The sequence below is a fragment of the Elephas maximus genome, chromosome 7 (assembly GCF_024166365.1).
Source record: "Elephas maximus indicus isolate mEleMax1 chromosome 7, mEleMax1 primary haplotype, whole genome shotgun sequence".
NCBI classification, from domain to species: domain Eukaryota; kingdom Metazoa; phylum Chordata; class Mammalia; order Proboscidea; family Elephantidae; genus Elephas; species Elephas maximus.
Genome location: NC_064825.1, coordinates 132,621,809 through 132,643,855, shown reverse-complemented (window position 1 = coordinate 132,643,855; position 22,047 = coordinate 132,621,809).

Genomic DNA, 22,047 nt, shown 5'->3' with positions numbered 1-22,047 from the left:
AGGAGTCCTCTCCGAGGCAGGGCCCAGCACGGGCCCAGCACCGGCATGCGTGGGACGTACTTGAAAATCTTAGCAAAGACTGCTGAGCATAAGGACTCAGCGCCCAACACACTCAGCAAGTCGGACTCTCAGAAAGTGTCCCTGTACACGTGGATGTTGGTGGCCACAGCCAGGAGCAGCTGCTCACACTGAGCTTCCGCTGTGGGTGACGTCAGTCATCAGGAGTGACCAGGGCAGCGCTGGTGTTCTCCCATTCTGCCAATGAAACTGAGGCTCCGTAAGGTGGGTGCTCCCAGGATGTGTAGTCATCCGGGGGCAGCAGCGTCGCGGCCACCCCAGCACCTGCTGGTACTGCCTCAAGGACAGTCCCTAGAGAATGGTGGGGAACGTGGCCTGATTTGTCCTCCTGCCTGCCCTGTGCACAAGTACCCTCCCATCTCACAGAGGGGACGATGAGGCTCAGAGGAGGCGTGACAAACCAGACACACAGAGCCCCTGGCGGGGCCGTGGACCTGTGGGGCATGGTCTGGGCCTGCAGTGGTGCCTAAGAGGCCGAACCCCCTGTAAGGAGGTCAGGTTTGTGGCCGGCAGTGTGGCGGCTGGCACGCTGCACCACCTCCCGACCCTGAGGACGCCTGGCCTGGCCCTGGGGGCCTGCTCTCCACCAGCTCCCAGTGCAGGGAGCCAGGCCCACCCCGTCAGAGCCCTGGCCCCCAGCAAGGTGAATCTCGGTGCCGTTGCGTGTCTGCAGGACAACGGGAGTGGGGAGCTCTCCCCAGCACGAGTCTGGCCTGCACCCGGGGCATGTCCTCATCCACCCAGGCTTTGATCCCTCCTCTATCGTCTCTGCTGCCCAGCTCACCACAGCCAAGACTGAGTCCCCGAGGCCTGGCGTGAGGGGACGCCCAGGAGGCTCCAAGGCCCCCATTCGTCTCTGCATTGACTGCACCATCCCTCCGTCAACCAGATGCCGTGTCGACCCCGACTCAGGAAGACCCCACGCAGTCAGAGTAGAACTGTGCTCCACAGGGTTTTCACTGGCTGATTTTAGCAGCTGGGCACATGCATCGTTAGCACACCCAGGGATGTCTCCTTCTGTCTTGGTCATCTAGTGCCGCAACAGAAATAGCACAAGTGGAGGGCTTTAACAAAGAGAAATTTATTCTCTCACGGTCTAGTAGGCTACAAGTCCAAATTCAGGGTGCTGGCTCCAGGGGAAGGCTTTTTCTCTCTGTTGGCTCTGGAGGAAGGTCCTTGTGATGCACCAGTCTTCCCTTGGTCTGGGAGCATCTCAGCGCAGGAACCCCAGGTCCAAGGGATGCACTCTGCTCCTGGCACTGCTTTCTTGGTGGTAAGAGGTCCCCATGTCTCCCTGCTCAACTCTCCCCTCCATATCTCGAAAGAGACTGGCCCTAGACACTCTCCAATCTTGTAAACGTCATAATACAACTACCACTAACCCAACCCATTACGTCATAGTGACAGGATTTGCAACACAGAGGAAAATCACATAAAATGGTAGACCATCACACAATACTGAGTATCATAGATGAGCTAAGTTGACAGGTATTTCTGGGGGATGCAATTCAACCCATGACACCTTCCTTCATAAAACATGCAGATCCCCAGAGTCAGACACCCCCGCCATGCCATTTTTACACTTACTGTTGAAGCCTGTGTCCCCTGCCCCTAAAATAGGAGTGCTGCAAAATGGAACCTGGGGAAGGCATGTGTTACCCCTGGTGGTCTCCCAGCCCCTCTCTGGGAAGACCAGTATGGTCCTGTCCCCGATTCAATGGGGTGGGAGTGGGGAAGTCAGGGGTGGGCTCAGCCTGGAGTGGGGCCCTGTGCTCCCAGTCCCTTCACTGCTGGGCCTGGGCCCACCCTGGGCTCACCATCCCTGCCTGAGGCCTAGAGTGGGCAGAGACTGGAGCAGGAGCCCCGCGCCCCTGAGAAGATACATCTGAGCCAAGAGGGAGTGTCCAGAGAAGGTCAGTCTGTGGCTTTGGGGACAGCAGACCTACACCTTGAGGTCCCCATCTCCACATCTGCCCAGCCAGGGCTCATTGTGAAGAGGAGGTAGAGGGGCTGAGGGGGTAGGGCCAGGTTTTGGCTGCCAGGGTCTGGAGCTTTGGGCCTGAGCCTCCTGGGTGTCCACCAGGTCGCCTGCCTGCCCACAGGCATGTGGAGTGACAGGTGGTGGCCTCAGAGGGTGTGAGCTGCTTCCACCCGGGGCAGAGGCAAGGGGACTGAATGGTAGGGTCTGACCCACTCCCAATACCCACACAGGCCAAGGCAGCCTGGCCCATGTGAAGCCAAAGACCAGGACTCCTGCTGCCCACCTCAGCCTCAGCCCCTGTGGCTGTTGGTCCCTCTCACTGCCATGGGGAATGTGCTGGGACTGAGCCTCAGCTGTCAGGAGTGGCCTTTGAACCCTTGGCGGGCTAGAGGCCTCCCATCTCCCCCAGGTTTGAATGACTTGGGAAGGTGAAAACGCAGGTCTATAATTAGCACCCCCCATCAGAGGATGACCTCCACATTCCAGGGTCTGCTGAATAAAGCCCCGAGCTGACCTGCTGCCTGGGGATTGGACGTGGGCGAGGGGCTTCTGGGTAGGAGAAAGGCCACATAAGTGTTGGACTCAGACTGCCTGGCTCAAACGCCACCTTGGACACTTCTGTCGCTTTGAAGCAGATCATGATGTGCTTGATGCCACGTGGCCCTGGTCAGCCTGTGCCTTGGTCTCCCTACCTGCCAAATGGGGCTCCTATAGAGGTTCTCGGGATGTGCTGAGATGACAAGCCATGAGAGAATGGGGGACAGGACCATACTGGTCCTCCCAGATAGGGGCTGGGAGACCACCAGGGGTAACACATGCCTTCCCCAGGTTCCATTCTGCAGCACTCCTATTTCAGGGGCTGGGGACACAGGCTTCAACGGTAAATGTAAAAATGGCATGGCAGGGGTGTCTGACCTCTTCTAGTTTCAAAAGGGGGAAGGAGAACCAAGATCAACAGCCCAGGGCTGATTGCTATGAGGTGGAGATCAGACATACCTCCTCTCTCCAAACTTTTTACCAATTCTGACACCAGCCATCCCTCTCACAACACTCTACTTCTCTGCTGGGTTTGATAAGTTGTTGCAATGACCACACAGAACTCACAGACCATACTCACAGTTATGGGGTTTATTAGGGGATTAACAGGTTACAATTCAGGTTCAGGAAAGCTCAGGATGCAGTTCTTCCAATAGGACAGCCTCTTCTCAGCCGTGCCTGTGGGCAGGTCTCTCCCTGGCCCTCAGCCTCTGCCCTGCTGTAGTAGCTCCACCACTAAGTGCCCAGAGGCACCCCACTCGGCCAGGAAGTCTCAGCCCAAATGTGCTCAGCTCTGGCTCTGTGGGTTGGCACACCACTGGGGTATCTCTTGCCAGTCTCCTGGTTCTTCTACCACCATTTCTCTGCTGCTGCTTCTCACCGTCTCCAGTGTTTCTGCTCTCCCTCTCTGTGCTGATTCTGCTGCCTCTGTCTGTCTTCCCTGTTACAATGCCCCCTCTCTGTCTCCTGGACTGCGGAGTTTCTCAGCGCAGGGATCCTAGGTCCAAAGGCTCTTATTTCTTGGTGGTGGTGAGATCCTCACTTCTCACCTCTGGGATGGCTCATTTTAAGCCTAACAGGATAGCAAAACTGACTAATCCCCTCCTTAGGGTCCCATACACCTTATTTGCATGGCCCCATGCACTTAATTTACGTTATTAGCAAGCTATCTAATTCCCTTGGTGGGACACAAGCACCTCATTTACGTAGTCCCACCAAGTCATTTGGTGGGAGTTACAAAGACTATTGCTAGAAGGGCCATATTAAGTATTTCACTACACCACAATGAGGAAGGAACTGAAAGTCTCATGAAGCCAAAGGGAATGTTGATGGCAAGCTGGGAAACCCAGAGTCTTGGGCAAGCTGATTTCAAGATAGAAATTTCAAGAGTTCATTTGTTATTGCTGATGAATCAACCTTTTGTGCAGTTCAGGAAATGCATTGTAATCCTATATACATATATACATCTTTCAATCCTCCCCATCCATTCATCCACCCATCCATCCACCTACCCATCTATTCACCTATCCATCCACCTATCCGTCAATCCATCCATCCACCATCCATCCACCCACTCACTGATCCACCTATACAATCCATCCATCCACCCACTCATCCATCCATTCACCATCCACCCATCCACCCACCCATCCACCCACCCATCCACCCACCCATCCACCCAGCCACCCAGCCACCCACCCACCCATCCACCCACCCACCCACCCACCCACCCACCCACCCACCCATCCATCCATCCATCCATCCATCCATCCATCCATCCATCCATCCATCCATCCATCCATCCATCCATCCATCCATCCATCCATCCATCCATCCATCCATCCATCCATCCATCCATCCATCCATCCATCCATCCATCCATCCATCCATCCATCCATCCATCCATCCATCCATCCATCCATCCATCCATCCATCCATCCATCCATCCACCTACCTACCCATCTACCATCCATCCAGCATACGTCAGCATTAACCAAAAACTAGACCCGGTGCTGGGCAGGGAGGCTACAGAGGAGGCACGGCCTATCACGCCCACTAGGAGCTTGCAGACTCGTGGCGGGAGAGAGGCATGGCTCTGAAGCAGTGGGCTGGGAGCAGTGACCTGAGAAATTTGGGGAAGGCTGGGCTGGGGGCACAGTCCATCAGGACCCAGCTCTCAGGAGCCAACGCCTTGCCCAGCCAACCGCAAACTGCCACCAAGATGACAACCGACAACATCCTCAGAGACGCCTTGAAGCACTCCTCACCCCCACCAAGCTTCAGAGATGCCCTGAGGCACGGATAGTTCCAGATGGAAGGTCTGGAAGCAGGGGTAGAGGGAAGGGGAGCAGAGGAGGCTTCATGGCAAGGGTGTTCAGGGCTGCAGGCTTTGGACTTGGGCCACCCTGGCTTTCCATCTCCAGGTTCCCTTCGCAGACTGGGGCCGGTAAGTCCGCTAACGTCTGTGAAATGGACACAATAATGACATCTACCTACGGGTAGACTGAGGCTCGGCAGTCTCTGGAATGTCAGCCTGATGTCTCCACACCAGCTCTGGCGCTATCAGGAGGCCGTTGTGGTAAGAATAACCAAAAGTCCCCTTCGTTGAGGGCTAACTCGCCATTCCAAGAGCTTTGTGTTTTGTCTGAACACAGGCCATGTGAGGGCTCCTGGAGTCCTCAAACAACCCTGTAGGCAGGATACTATCGTCACGTGACCCATGAGGAGCCTGACTCCCAGGAAGGATACGTAATGCAGACCAGATGATATAGTGGTCAGGAAGGGACCCAGGACACCCGCCCAGGCAGGGGCAAACCTGCCCAGCTCCCCAAGGAGGGAACCCATTCACCTGTGCCAAGTCCATGGAGGATGCTGGCTGGACACTTGTGGAAGAGGGGATGGATTGGGGAAGACTGCCCCACCCATTTCATGATTCAGAATAGATTTTTTATAGGATATTTCTCCCTGACCTTTCACTAAGAACTCCCTCATTGAGAAAACAAGCCTCTTGTCTCAGGAGGGGAGATTGGGCCTGCAATTGCTCAGCAAGCCTTGGTGATTTGTTCTAAATAATGACCTCTTTTCATTTACCAAGCATAGTGGCCTTCTCCAGGGACCGATCCGTCCTGATAACACGTCCAAAGTATGCGAGACTAAGTCTCGCCATCCTCGCTTTCAAGGAGCACTCTGGCTGTACTTCTTCCAAGGCAGATTTGTGGGTATTTCTGGCAGTCACTGGTGTATTCAATATTCTTCGCCAACACCGTAATTCAAAGGCATCAATTTGTGTTTTGCAGATGGGAAAACTGAGACTCAGAGAAGTTAGTGATTTTCTCCAAGCCACACAGTCAGTGAGGGGCATGTCAGGGCTGGTACCAGGTCCCTTGGGCCCCAACATTTATTCTGTACCCCACATGGTGTCCAAGGAAGCGGGGCAGGACATCAAGAAGTGGGAATAGGAGTGCAACCGCTGTGGAAAACAGCCTGGTAGTTCCTGAGATTACAGACAGGCGTGCCAAACAGCCCAGCAATTCCACTCCTAGGTATATACGCGATGGAAACAACCACACAGAAATCTGTGCACAGATGTTCATAGCAGCACTATTCACAATCGCCAAAAAGTGGAAACAAATGTCCATCGATGGATGAACACAGAAAATGTGGCATATCCACACAACGGGACATCATGCAGCAAGAAAAAGAAACGAAGCTCTGATACCTGCTACGATGCGGATGAAACTTGAAAACATTGTGCTGAGTGAAAGAAGACAGGCACAAAAGATGACGTGTGGTGCAGCCCCATTTAAAGAAGGGCACAGAACAGGAAAATTTATAGAAATTTAAAGAAACAGAAAGTAGATCAGTGGTTACCTAGGGCTGGGGGGAGGTGCCCTCATGGTGCAATGGTTAAGCACTCGACTGCTAACCTAAAGGTCAGCTGTTCAAATCCACCAGCGGCTCCGTGGGAGAAAGACGTGGCAATCTGTTCCTGTAAACAGCCTAGGAAACCCTATGGGGCAGCACTGCTCTGTCCTATAGGCTCTCTATGAGTCAGATTGACTCAGCAGCACACAACAGGGCTGAGGAGATTGGCGGTGTACAGGGAATAACTGCTAATGTGTACGGGGTTTTTTTCTGAGTTGATAAACATGTTCTAAAATCGATTGTGGTAATTGTTGCACCAAAGCAAAAAAACCCATTGCCGTTGATTCTGACTCATAGTGATCCTATAGAACAAAGTAGAGCTGCCCCATAGGGTTTCCAAGGAGCGGCTGGTGGATTCGAACTGCAGACCTTTTGGTTAACAGCCGTAACTCATAACCACTGCGTCACCAGGGCACTCCTGTGAATATACTAAACCCACTGAGTTGTTGACTTCAGTGGGTGGATTGTGGGGCGTGTGAACTGTATCTCAGTAAAGCTGTTACCCTGTGGAGTTCTACTCTGCACACGTGGGGGCGCCATGAGTTGGAAACAACTCAACAGCAACTAACAACAGCAACAAGGTAATTATGAAAAGAATATGGCACAGTCACGTCTGCACATCCTGGTGAGGGTGGGACTGGCCAGGCCTTCCTCACTCCTTGGGGACAACTGGGGCGACAGAAGGTGGGGGCGGGGTTGGCTGAGGTGGCCTGGCAAGATGCTTGGCCTGCAGTACCGCAGCCTGCCAGAAGATGGCAGTGCCCTCAGCAACAACTTCAACACCTGTGGTCCTGGACTCGGCGGGGTTGCCAAGGTGGGGCCAAGCTGGGGAGATGGTCTGGCCCAGGTGATCGACCTGGTGGATAACATGCCTCTCTGCCCCCTGGCATACTCGCAGTGGCTGCTGGGCTACCCCGGATCCGGCAGTCAGGAAGGAGTGGAATCCTCGGATTTGGGAGCAACTGACCAATCCTGGAGGGCCAGGAGCAGTACTTGACCATCCTGGGGTGCCCTGGATGCCCCAGGGAGGGCAGAGGGCCCACCCTCATGCTGCACACCAGGGTCAGGCATGGCCAAGGAGGGGGCAGTGGCCTGGGTCCTGGCACGACCCTGCCAACAGAGTCACCGTCCAAGCCAGCCAAGGCAGGGTACGCAGCAGGTGCTTAGACTTGCTGACTGAACAGGATATGGGCAACAGAGCCACTGCCTTTGCTGAGCAGGTAGAGAATGCTGGTAAATGTACAAAATGAGGATGATGATGATAATGATGATGATGACAATGAGGATGAGGATGACAGGGATGAGGATGAAGATGATGACAATGATGATCAAGATGATGATGATGGTGACAATGGTGATGATGGTGACAATCATGATGATGTGACAATGATGGTGATAGTGACAATGATGATGATGGAGACAATGGTGATGATGATGACAATGATGGTGATGGTGACAATGATGGTGATGGTGACAATGGTGATGATGGTGACAATGGTGATGATGGTGACAATGGTGGTGATGGTGACAATGATGATGATGGTGACAATGATGATGATGGTGACAATGGTGGTGATGGTGACAATGATGGTGATGGTGACAATGGTGATGGTGACAATGATGGTGATGGAGACAATGGTGATGATGATGACAATGATGATGATGGTGACAATGGTGATGATGGTGACAATGATGGTGATGGTGACAATGCTGATGCTGATGTCAATGATGGTGATGGTGACAATGGTGATGATGGTGACAATGATGGTGATAGTGACAATGATGATGATGGAGACAATGGTGATGATGATGACAATGATGATGATGGTGACAATGATGGTGATGGTGACAATGATGATGATGGTGACAATGATGGTGATGGTGACAATGATGGTGATGGTGACAATGCTGATGATGGTGACAATGGTGATGATGGTGACAATGATGGTGATGGTGACAATGGTGATGATGGTGACAATGATGGTGATGGTGACAATGGTGATGATGATGACAATGATGATGATGGTGACAATGGTGATGATGGTGACAATGATGGTGATAGTGACAATGGTGATGATGATGACAATGATGATGATGGTGACAATGGTGATGATGGTGACAATGATGGTGATGGTGACAATGGTGATGATGATGACAATGATGATGATGGTGACAATGGTGATGATGGTGACAATGATGGTGATGGTGACAATGCTGATGATGGTGACAATGATGATGATGGTGACAACGGTGATGATGATGACAATGATGGTGATGGTGACAATGGTGATGATGGTGACAATGCTGATGATGGTGACAATGATGATGATGGTGACAACAGTGATGATGATGACAATGATGGTGATGGTGACAATGCTGATGCTGATGTCAATGATGGTGATGGTGACAATGATGATGATGACAATGGTGATGAGGACAATGGTGATGATGACAAACCTGATGATGGTGACAAATGATGATGGTGACAATGGTGACGATGATAACAATGATGATGATGGTGACAATGGTGATGATGGTGAGAATGATGATGATAGCAATGATGATGGTGACAATGATGATGATGGTGATGATGGTGTAATGATGACAAAGATGATCATGATGGTGATGACAGTGACAATGAGGATGATAATGATGATGGGGATGAGGATGAAGATGATAGCAATGGTGATCAAGATGATGCCAATGATGATGATGATGGTGACAATGATAACGATGATGGAGGTGATGATGACAGTGATGATGACGAAGATGATGACGGTGATGACAATGCTGATGAGGATGATGATGACAATGATGACGATGGTGACAATGATGATGATGACGGGGATGATGGTGATGACAATGATGATGGTGACAAAGATGATGATGCTGATGATGAAATGACAAGGATTATCATAGTCACCTAGTGCTGCTGTAACACAAACACCACAGGTGGATGGCTTTAAAGAGCAGAAATGTATTTTCTCACAGGTCAGGAGGCTGGGAGTCCCACGCAGGCTCTTGGTCATGTTGTTTCCTTTCTTCTTGTAGCCCTGGGAGCTCCTCGGCTCCTTGGCTTGTAGGCCAGCCTCACAAGGCACCTGTCTTCCCTTTGTGTGTGTGTCTCTGTGTCTGTCCTGGTCTTCAGAACTCAGAAGGGATTAAGTTTAGGACCCATTCTGCACAGGTATGACCTCATTGACATAACAAAAGAAAAACTGTATTTCCAGGCAGGTTCACATCCACAGTACAAGGGCCAGGAATTCAACACATATTCTGGGGGACATAATTCAACCCATAACAACGACGATGATGATGGTGGTGGGGGTGGTGGAGGTGGGGAGAAGGAGGAGGAGTAGAAAGAGGAGGGACTTTTATTGGACTCTTGCCTACTCTGCCACTTTGCCTGATCCCCTTCACCTCTCTGAGTTGAGTGTTTTAACTCTCCTCATTTGATAGGTAGGGAACCAAGGCTCAGAGAAGGCAGGCAACTTCCCCAGGGTCACACAGTATCCAAGGGTTGGAGCTGGAATTCAAACCCAGTGTCCTGGCTACAGAGTTCTGCTGGTCTTGGGCCCAGGTGTTCTTCAGGAGAGGCTTGTTTGAGCATTTTGTTGCAAGTTCCTTGATTTAAACCAATGGCTCTCAAAGTGTGTCCCCTGGCCAGGGAATTGGTTGTTGTGTGCCATTCAGTTAATTCCAACTCCTAGCGACCCCATGTGAGAGAGTAGAACTACCCCATAGGGTTTCCTAGACTGTAGTCTTTATGGGAGCAGATTGCCAGATCTTTTCCCCATTGGAGCGGATGGTGGGCTCCAACTGCTGACCTTTTGGTTAACAGCCAGTGCTTAACCATTGTGCCACCAGGGCTCCTTGAGAGCTGGTTAACAATGCACATTCCTGGGCACCCCAGGCCTGCTCAGTCCGAACCCTGGGGAGGGCCCCAGCAACCTGTTTTAACAAGCCCCCCAGGAGACTCTGAGGCAGCTACAGTTTGGGAGCTACTACAATAAAGGGACACGCTCTGGGTCAATCATGCCAATGAGGCAGCACAGGAAGCTCTTTGCTCTGGGCTTTCCACTATCGTCCCACCAAATTCTCCCATGGACCCATCAGCGCTGGCTGTTACAATCTCATTTTACAGGCTTGAGGTAAAGCCCCAATTCCCCAATGCTAAAGGATGAGCTTAAATTGGATCTGTGGGGGGACTGCGCCTGCCGTCCTGTGGACCCACAATGGCCCTGGGAGTACACAGCTCCCCTATCCCCCACATGTACTCTGTGGGTGAAAGGGCAGGTGGGGAAGCTGAGCAAGAAGTGCTACCTTCACCCAGGTGTTTGGGACTCCAGGGAGGGACTGCCACTGACATGAAGACATCATTGCCTGGAGGCCCACCTGAGGCCCTGTGCTGAAGGCAGACAGACTGCGGTGGGGGTAGCGGATCACAGCCCCCTGAAGCTCACCAGGGGCTTGTCTGCTGCACCCCTGGCCACATCAGCAGTAGGTTAGACCCTTCCAATGCCCACCCCACCTGCAACTGCACCTTTAGGTGCATGGGAAAGCCTTGCTTTTGGAAGTCAACAGTCTCGGGCTCACAATATCCATGTTCCCTCTGCGAGTTAGGATTTGATTCAGCTGTAAAGGTCAGAAAACTTAAGATAAATGTACTTTCAGCAAGAAAGTTTATCTCTCTCATGTGAAGGAGGCCTGGTGGTCAGCAGTCCAGGGCAATAAGGTGGTTTCACAATGGTCAGAGGCTCAGATTCTTGCTATCTTTTTCCTCCATATTCGTCAGGTGGCTTTGACCTCATGGTACAAAATGGCTACTTTGGCTCCTGTCATCACATCCACTCGTCCCCCCACCCCCCTTAAAGGACATCTTCCAAAAACCACACCCAACACTGTTGCTTTCCTCCCATTGGCCATACATCAGTCACATGACCACACTGAGTTGCAAGGAAGGCTGGGTTATGTAGTCTTTGCCCCTGGCAGCTATATGCCAGTCAAGACTTAGGATCTCTATGGCCACACCCCTCCTCCACCCGTGTGCCTCCCTGGACATCAAGTCCACTTCTTCCCTTTCCTAGCGGCTTCTTCAAACACCAAGGACACGGGAGGAGAATGCGTGGCATGCCGATAACGCCCTGCTGCAAGAATGGAGTTAGATTTATTGCCAGCCCAGCCAGAGGCCACCTGCTGGAGGTCAGAGCCCCTGCTGCCCCTCCACCCCCCCACAGCGCCCAAAGGGCTCCACCGGAGGCTTTTCCACGTGACAATGAGCTACTGTCGTCAGCGGCCGCTCCCTGGCAGGGGTAGGGCTTTGGGCTGGAGCCCTCCCCTGCCATCCCCACCTTAGGCCACTTAAACGGCTCTCAGCCTGGCCAGCACCTTCCTCAGACCACAACCCCAGGAGAGTGGGTGGGGCCTGGGGGCTGGCAGACCCCAAGCGTGGCTTAGGGCTGGCACAGGGTTCAGCCACACACTTTGCCCAGCCAGCCCCAGCCCTGGGCACTGGAAGTCTGCTCCCCAACCTCCTGCCCAGGGCGGGTCAGGTGGGGCACGGTGCCATCCACACTCCCGACCCGGTGGAGACAGCAGTGCTTGGCGGTCTGCGCACCACAGGAGGCCGGAGAAGCAAACACAGTTGGTTCTCAATATTCCCGTCCGTGATATATATTTTTTGGATGGGGTGGCTGGGAGGGGGTCCCGCGAATATGGCATCGCGCCTGTCCTCCAGCCTGCTCGGACCTCAGTGGGGAAGGTGCACGCCAGGAGGGCAACGCAGTCTCCATCTGCGCATGCGCACCCCCCCGCCCCCCGCATGCCCGAGCCAGGGCCGTGAGTCTTGATCTGGGGGTTACAAATAAATTTTAGTGATTAGGTGAATTCTGCCTTGGAAAAAGTACAGCCAGAGTGCTCCTTGGAAGCAAGGAGGGCGAGATTTAGTCTTGCATGATTTGGACATGTTATCAGGAGAGATCAGTCCCTGGAGCACATCAGGCTTGGCAGAGTACAGCGTCAGCGAAAAAGAGGAAGACCCTCGATGAGATGGATTGACACAGTGGCTGCAACAATGGGCTCAAGCATAACAAGGATTGTGAGGATGTCGCAGGACCAGGCAGTGTTTTGTTCTGTTGGAATTGGAACCAACTCGACAGCACCTAGCAACAACACAACAGGTGAATTTGAAAATATGGATCTTCGGATAATGAGGATGGACTGTGGCTGCTTTCAGATAGTGAGCACTTGACCCTTAAGAAAGCAAACCTCAGCGTGAGCTAGAGAGTGGTTTGGTGGGGGGCAGGTGGCATTAGCCATGCAGGCCTCTCTGGTCAGGTGACATCCAACCAACACACTGGTGACCACCGGGCAAAGAGGGGACCCAGCAAGAGCAAGGCCAGGTCTGGGCACAGCCCCTACCCTCACCCTGAGAGCAGCCACTAGCATGGGCAGGGGGCAGGAGGCAGGGGGGAGAGGCAGCCAGGGCAGCCCCTATATTTTGTTCTGAGTGTAGTGGGGGTCTCGTCTGGGGCCGTGGGTCAGAGGGCAGATGCTGAGGCCCCTCTGGGCTTGGCCAGACACCTTGCCCTTGGCCCACCCTGGGAGAGAGACCCTTAGTGTTGGGGGGGTGGCTCCCTGTGACATTTCTGCGGCTGCCTTCCACCCCATTCCCCCAGAGTCCAATCCCTTGGGGCAGACCCTCCCCGGAACCCTTGAGCTGAGGAATATAAATCTCAGCCCTACACCTCCAGCCTTCATCTACTCAAAAGCTCATCAACAAGTGCCTCGAAGCATCACAGACCCAAGCGAAAAGGAAAACAGATTCCCATAAAACGGGTGGGCTCATACTACCACCTCTAGAGTCACTGAGATTTTGAGCAGAGAATCAAGACCCTAAGAGATGAAGGGGTACGAAGGAGAAAAGCCCCACGGCAAACGACGGGTGAAGACGTACTCAGCCCTGGTGGCGGCAGAAGGCACCGGAGAAAATCTGTTATCGTGAAGCCCGTGAGAGCTACAGGTTTTCTGAGTCTTGGAAGTTTTCCACCTTTGACAGGGTGCAGTCTTTCCACTTTTCTGTCGCTCTCTATTCGTGGAAAAGATTTGAGTTTTCTTTCTCTGGCAGGTTTCCACGTTACACAGGTTCTGGCTTTCGCAGGTTTTACTTATGAGAACCGACAAGGTCATCAAAACCAGGAAAGGTGAGAAACTCTCAGAGCCCAGAGGAACTGGAGGAGATGGATGACTAAATATGATGCGGGTCCTGAATGGAATCCTGGGACAGAACAAGAACATTAAGGGAAAGCTAAGGAAATATGATGGAGGCCTGGTGGTGCAATGGGTAAAGTGCTCGGCTGCTAACAGAAAGGTTGGTAGTTCGAACCTACCCAGTAGTGCCATGGAAGAAGGGCCTGGCAGTCTGCTCACATAAAGATTCCAAAACCAAACCAAACCCACTGCTGTCGAGTTGATTCTGACTCATAGTGGCCCTATGGGACAGAGTAGAACTGCCCCAAAGGGTTTCCAAGAATGGGAACTGCCAACCTTTTGGTTAGCAGCGTAGCTCTTACCCCTGCACCCCCAGGGCTCCCTCATAAATATTACAGGCTTGGAAACCCTACGGGGCAGTTCTACTCTGTCACACGGGGTCGATATGAGTAGAAATCAACTCGACAGCACCTAACAAGAACACGCACCCTGTAACTTCAGTCCTGCAACTACATATTGAATGTTATGGTAACATAATTATTAAGAATTATTAAGGAAACCTGGTGGCAAGCAACAAGGTGCCCTGGTAGTGTAGTGGTTAAAACGCTCGGCTGCTAACTGCAAGTTTGATGATTCGAATGTACCAGCCACTCCACGGGAGAAAGATGTGGCAGTCTGCTTCCGTGAAGATTTACAGTCTTGGAAGCCCTGTGGGGCAGTTCTACTCTGTCCTGTAGGGTCTCTGTGAGTTGGAATTCGATGTGATGGCAGCAGGTGGGTGGGTGGCACAGCAGTTAAGCGCTCAGCTGCTAACCAAAAGGTTGGCAGGTCAAACCTACAAGCTGCTCCACAAGAGAAAGACCTGCCGATCTGCTCCCGTAAAGATTGCAGCCTAGAAAACACCATGGGTCAGCTCTACTCTGTCACATGGGGTCGCTATGAGTCAGAACTGACTCGACGGCACCCAACAGCAACGACAAGGAAATATACCATGGACTTCCAAAAGAACGAACAAATCTGCCTTGGAAGAAGTACAGCCAGAATGCTCCTTAGAAGCAAGGATGGTGAGACTCCATCTCATGTACTTTGGGCATGTTGTCAGGAGGGTCCAGTCCCTGGAGAAGGACATCATGCTTGGTAAAGTAGAGAGTCAGCGAAAAAGGGGAAGACCCTCAATGAGATGGATTGACGCAGCGGCTGCCACAATGGGCTCAAGCATAGAAACAATTGTGAGGATGGCGCAGGACCAGGCGGTGTTAGGTTCTGTTGTACACAGGGTGGCTATGAGCCAGAACCAACTCGACGGCACTTGACAACAACAACACTATCGCATATATGTCCCCTGCTAATGTGTGATAGCTCCTTGGGTAGTGCAAATGATCAAGCACTCAACTACTAACCAAAAGGTTGGCTGTTTGAATCTACCCAGAGGCACCTCAGAAGAAAGACCTGCCAATCTGTTTTAGAAAGATCAGCCATTGACAACCCCACGGAGCACGGTTCTCTGACGCGCACGGGGTCTTCGTGAGTCTGAATCAACTCAACGGCAACTGTTTTGTTTTGCTTTTTTTACAATGTAAGATGTTAACAACAGAGGAAATTGGGTGTAGGGTGTATGGGAACTGTCTTAGTCACCCAGCGCTGCTGTAACAGAAATCCCACAAGTGGGTGGCTTTAACAAAGAGAAGTTTATTCTCTCACAGTCTAGGAGGCCAGAAGTCCGAATTCAGTGTGCCTGCTCCAGGGGAAGTTTTCTCCCTCTGTGGGATCTGGGGGAAGGTCCTTGTCGTCAATCTTGCGTTGGTCTAGGAGCTTCTCAGTTCCCGGACCCCAGGTCCAAAGGACTTGCTATTCTCCTGGCTGTTGTTTCTTGGTGGTGTGAGGTTCCCAGGTCTCTCTGCTCATGTCTCTCTTTTACATCTCAAAAGAGATTGGTTCAAGACCCAGCCTAATCTGGTTTTTTTTTTTTAATCTGGTAGATTGAGTTCTGCCTCATTAATGTAACTGCTGCTAACCCCACCTCATTGACATCATAGAGGTAGGATTTACAACACATAGGAAAATCATATCAGATGACAAAATGGTGGACAATCACACAACGCTGGGAATAATGGCCTAGCCAGGTTGACACACATCTTGGGGGGACACAATTCAATCCATGACAGACCCTCTGTAGTACCTCTGAGGCTTTTCTGTACCTCTAAAACTGTTCTAAAATAAAAAGCTTATTAAAAGTAAAAAATAAGTATCATTGTTTGCCTGTCAAATTAGTAAAGACTAAACGAAACCCAAAAAAACCAAACCCACCGCCATCGAGTCAATTCCAACTCACAGCGACCCTATAGGACAGGGTAGAACTGCCCCATAGAGTTTCCAAGGAGGGCCTGGCGAATTTGAACTGCCGACCTTTTGCTTAGCAGCAGTAGCGCTTAACCACTATGCCACCAGGGTTTCCTAGTAAAGGCTAGCAAAAGTAAAAACCAACAACCAAAAGAAATCCACTTACCCACTGCTGGGGAAGATGCAGTGAAACGAACAGTCTTATATATGCTTTTGACATAAACTGGTGCTTCCAAGGACCATGAATTTAGAGCCCAAAATAGCCTAGATCCAGGGATTCCACTTCTGAAGATCAGGTCCCAAATACAGTAAGGAAAAAAAAAAATTATGCCCAAAGTTGTTCATCGCAGCATTGTTTATAATAGAAAAGAACTTGGAAACCGCCTAACAGTAGAAACGGAGCAGCGTGGTTCAATAAACCATGGTACGTGCATCCTCTTGACAGAAGTCATGATGTTTACAAAGACTGTCTAGTTGTGTGGGAAAATGGTAGGGTGTATTTGTTAAAAGGAGCTTTGGTGGCGCAGTGCTTAAGCACTCAGCTGCTAACCAAAAGGTTGGCAGTTGAAACCCACCAGCTGCTCTGAGGGAGAAAGATAATGGCAATCTGCTTCCATAAAGGTTTCAGCCTTGGAAACCCTATGGGGCAGTTCTACTCTGTCCTGTAGGGTCGCTAGGAGTCGGAATCAACTCGACGGCAACGGGCTGTATTTGCTAAGTGATGACTCATTTATTCATCTGTTCATTCGGCGAATAAATCCTTCTTGAGGCCTTGGCTGTGCCTGGCAGGTCCCTGCACTGATGAGCTCGGAGAACCGTGAAAGAAGTGGGCCACGGAGCCAGCAGTGGTTACTCATTGGGGTAAGGGTGCTGATGAAGGTGACGGTGCTGGACCCTGGGGGCTGGGCAGCTCTCTGAGGACTGAGTGGTGGGAGTGGACTTCCCAGTGGGAGCGAGTGTGGCCAGATTGTCACATTGGGGTAGGGAGCTGTGTAGGACCCGGCCAGAGACACAGCCTGGAGGCCCAGCTGAGGCCAGCAGACCTCCTTGTGGCACCGGGGAGCCATGAAGGGCAAAGGAGGAGTGAGGAGATCAAATTGCCTCCTGCATTGTGGCAGGCTGGCTCACCGTGACCCATGCCCTTTGTGCAGGGAACAAGGGTGGAAGCAGCCCCTCTTCGCAGGGCCCTATCAGGGCCTCCATCTCTCGGGCCTTTCTGAGGTCACATTCCAGCCCGGATGATGGAGATGGACAGAGGCTGGCCCCTGGGAGTACCACGGTCACTGCCTCTGGCGTGTCCACATCCCCCAAGCCCACTGTCCTCCCCTGGGACCACAATGGCTCATGAGAAACCAAACATCCTCTTGCTCTGGCCATCCGTCCTGATGGGACAGCCGCCTCGGCTCCTCCCTCCATGGCCTGGGCCTAGGAGCCTGGCTGGGGGCTCTAGGAAGCAGAGGTATGCACAAGAGGCTCGGGGCATGCCCGAGGAAGGCAAAGAAGTCTGTTTCGCCCTGGTCTAGAGCAAGCCCCTGAGACCCAAAGGGCCTCACTGTCAGAGGGCCTGGCCGTGAGCAAGAGCCAGCAACTGCCAAGTGGGCAGAGATGGACACCTGAAACCAACCTTCCCAGGGCTCTGCGCCTTCCTCATTACACTCTCCCTTAACCTTCTCCACAAGCTCCTAAGGCTCAGAGAGGGTAAGTGACTTGTCTATGGTCACCCAGCAAGGGTTAGCAGAGCCCCACAGGGTCTTTCCGCCCCAGAGGCCACGTGGCTGCCTCTAAACACATCACAACAATGGCTCACCTGTAGACAGGGTTCTCTACTGTTCACAGGACAGCTTCGGCCAGTCCTCAGCAGACATGCCAACCGACACCCTCGGCCACTGAATGCTTGGGGTGGGGTCCCTCACATCACCCTGGCAGCAACAGTGGCTGGATGTGTCCCCAAGCCTGCCTGGGCCGGAAGTGCTTCTAAAGCCTCCAGGAAACAAAATGGACCATGAAGTAAACTGATGGAAACGAAAAATAGATTGAACACAGATGCAGACAGAGAACTGTGCTCCCATGAAAACGATGTATGCTTTGGAAGGACTCAGGGAAGAGTTGTTGGTAGTTGTCACTGAGTCGGCTCATGGTGACCCCATGCACAACAGAACAAAACGGTCCCTGGTCTGGCCCCATCTTCATGATCGATGATGATATGCTCAAGTCCATTGTTGAGGCCGCTGTGTATTCTGATGCCTTTCAACATAGGGGGCTCATGTTCTGGCACTATATCAGACAATGTTCTGTCGTGAGCCATTGGCTAATTTTCAGAAGCCGATTGCCAGGCCTTTCTTCCTAGTCTCTCTTAGTCTGGAAGCTCCGCTGAAACCTGTCCTCCAAGGGTGACCCTGCTGGTATTTGAAATACTAGTGCCTCAGCTGCCAGCATCAGAGCCACACACAAGCCACGACAGTATGACCCATTGACAGACGGCAGGTATTATGTTAAAGGACAAAAAAAAAAAAGAAAAAAAATTAGGTGACCACATCGTTCATCTAGGAAATCAAGGGAAAATCGGTCTCACCATTCTTCAGGAATCGGGCTGTGGCAAGGGGTCCCTGAGTGTCACAGGCGCTTCCCACAAACCGTTCCCAGCAGGAGAGTTTCTCCCCACTGGAAACTGCTGGTCCAGCCGTCTTTGCTTCTAATTAAACCAGGCCTTGTGGCCACCCCCCGCCCCCCCCAGCAGCTGGCCCCCACGATTTCACAGAGAAAGTTAAAGCATATGTGAAACCGAGACGCCCAAGGCACCTCGAAGGGCGGCCTGGTCTTATTTCGGTGTCACGTTTGCCGTGGTATTTCGGTCGAGCCCTCGTCCACGTCCAGATGCCAGGTCTGTATTTAACTGGACTGCGACGCAGTGAGCGGCCGGGCCTGGTGTGACCTGGCCCACAGGGAGCAAGGCCGGGCTTGGTGGGTCTATTTTAGAGGAGTCTGCCATTTGGTCTTTGCCAAAATAGTTAAAAGAAGACCCCAGAATAGCAGGCTGGGTCTGGCCCAGCTTAGGAGCTGTGTCTTGGGTTTAGAGGCAGCCATCCGCATGGAAGACAGCAAGCAGATGCAGACACCGCCCCAAGGCCAAAGCCCAGGAACGACTTCTGGCTGCTGGTGGGCCAGCATCCCTGCCCTCCTCAAAGCAGCAGGAAGGACTCCTGTGTGCTGTCAGGGAGGCAAGACCAACCTTGGGGGAGCAGCCACCAGTGCAGGGCCTGATCCTTTAGGCATTGCTGCATGACGCCATCCCCCAGAAAGCACGCACCACTGTGACCCCATTTTACAGGTAAGAAGACTGAGGGCCTCAGAGCAGACTAAGGCATAAGCCCAGGAAGTAGGGTCAGGCCCTAATGCATTGAACTCACATGATTAACTGTTCTGTTGGCAGCAAGGAGCCCTGGTGGCACTATGGTTAAGAGCTCAGGCTGCTAACAAAAGATCAGCAGTTCGAATCTACCAACAGCTCCTTGGAAACCCTATAGGGCAGTTCTACTCTGCCCTATAGGGTTGCTATAAGTCAGAATCAACTCAATGGCACCCAACAACGATGACAAGAACATAGGGCTGCTATGAGTTGGGACTGACTCCACTGCAATGGGTTTGGTTTTGTGGTTTGTTTCATTCACGGTAATAATAACATTAACGACGGTGTTGTTGTGGTTAGTTGCCGTCAAGTCCGCTTCGATTCGTGTATAACAGAACGGAAGTTTGCCTGGTCCTACCCCAACTTCATGATCCTTGGTATGTTTGAGTCCATCAGTGCAGCCACTGTGTCAATCCGTCTCATTACCAACCATGGTGTCCTTCTCCAGCGATCGGTCCCTCTTGATGACATGTTCAAAGTAAGCAAGTTGAAGTCTCGGACAATATTCTATTGTGGTGCATAAGGTTTTCACTGGCTGATTGGCGGAAGGAGAACCAGACCTTTCTTCCTAGTCTGGAAGCTCTGCGGAAATCTGTCCACCATGGGGTGACCCTGCTGGCATTTAAAATTCCAGTGGCATAGCTTCCAGCATTACAGCAACCTGCAAGCCACCACAGCTGGACAGACTGACAGACGGGGGTGGAAATGATGGTAAGAGGGAAAAAGAATCATTTAGCGACTGTGGGGCCCCTCCTGTTCCAGTGAGCCCCAAAGGCAGCAGGACAGGAGTTAAGAGATTATGAAGATGGCATAGAACCGGGCAACCTTTCGTTCTGTTATACACGAATTGAAGTCAACTTGATGGCAACTACCCACAACACCACCATCATTGACGTTATTATTACTGCCAGTGAAACAAACCAAAAACCAAACCATCGCTGTGGAGTCGATTCCAACTCGTAGTTTGGCTGTCCTACCCCCGAATGAGCTTGGTGTGTTTGAGCGCAGAGAGGAGTTTTCATCCCACGATACCCCTAAAAGCCGCCCAGCGCTTCATCAGAACTGCCTCTGGGGAGCTGGGTGAAGGAGGGCTGCCACGGCATCTCCATTCTGCCTTTTGGGGGGACTTTTCCCCGGGTGCTTTTGATTCAGTAAGATCTTGCTTTGCCCACACTGGTTTTAGAATCTCCTCATGTAAGACACTGTCTTAGTCATCTAGTGCTGCTGTAGTAGAAATACTACCAGTGGGTGGCTTTAATAAAGAGAAATTTATTCTCTCACAGCCTAGGAGGCTAGAAGTCCAAATTCAGCTCGTCAGCTCCAGGGGAAGGCTTTCTCTCTCTGTTGGCTCTGGGGGAAAGTCCTTGTCATCAGTCCTTCCCTGGACTAGGAGATTCTCAGCACAGGGATCCTGGGTCCAAAGTATGAGATATTCTCCTAGCTCTTGTTTCTTGGTGGTATGAGGTCCCCCTATTTCTTTGCTCGCTTCTCTCTTTTACATCTTAAAAGTTGGCTCAGGACACAACCCAACCTTGTAGACTGAGTCCTGCCTCATTAACAGAACTGCCTCTAATCCTGCCTCATCAACACCATACAGACGGGATTTACAACACACAAGAAAATCACATCAGATGACAAAATGGTGGACAAACACACAATACTGGGAATCATGGCCCAGCTAAAATGACAGATTTTTTTTTTTTTATTGTGCTGTAAGTGAAAGTTTACAAATCAAGTCAGTTTCTCACACAAAAACTTATACACGCCTTGCTACATACTCCCAATTGCTCTCCCCCTAATGAGACAGCCCATTTGCTCCCTCCCTCCACTCTCTCTTTTTGTGTCCATTTCGCCAGCTTCTAACCCCCTCCACCCTCTCATCTCCCCTCCAGGGAGGGGATACCAACATAGTCTCAAGTGTACACCTGATCCAAGAAGCTCACTCCTCACCAGCATCACTCTCCAACCCATTGTCCAGACCAATCCCTTTGACAGATATTTTTGGGGGACACAATTCAATCCGTAACAGGCACTTTGATGATTAAGGTACACCTGACCCACGCCATGGTCTTTTCAATCGCCTCATATGCATGTGAAACCTAGACAATGAAAAAGGAAGACAGGAGGATTGAAGCATTTGAACTGTGGTGTTGGCAAAGAATATTGAGTACACTCTGGACAGCCAGAATGAACAAATCAGTCTTAGAAGGAATACAACCAGAATGCTCCCTAGAACTAAGGATGGAGAGACTTGGACCTGCTTACCTTGAACACGTCATCAGGAAAGACCAGTTGCTAGAAAAGGACATCATGACTGGTAAAGCAGAGGGTCAGTGAAAATGAGGGAGACCCTCAATGAGATGGATTGACACGGTGGCCACAACAATGGACTCAAACAAACCAACAATCACAAAGATGGTGCAGGACCTCGCAACATTTCATTCTGTGGTACATGGGTCGTTATGAATCAGAGCCGCCTGGAAGGCCGCTAACAACATGCAAGACACACCCCAGTAGCCCTGAGATGGTGGGGATGTCGCCTCCCCTTAGGGCCTTGATTTCCTGCTTTCTA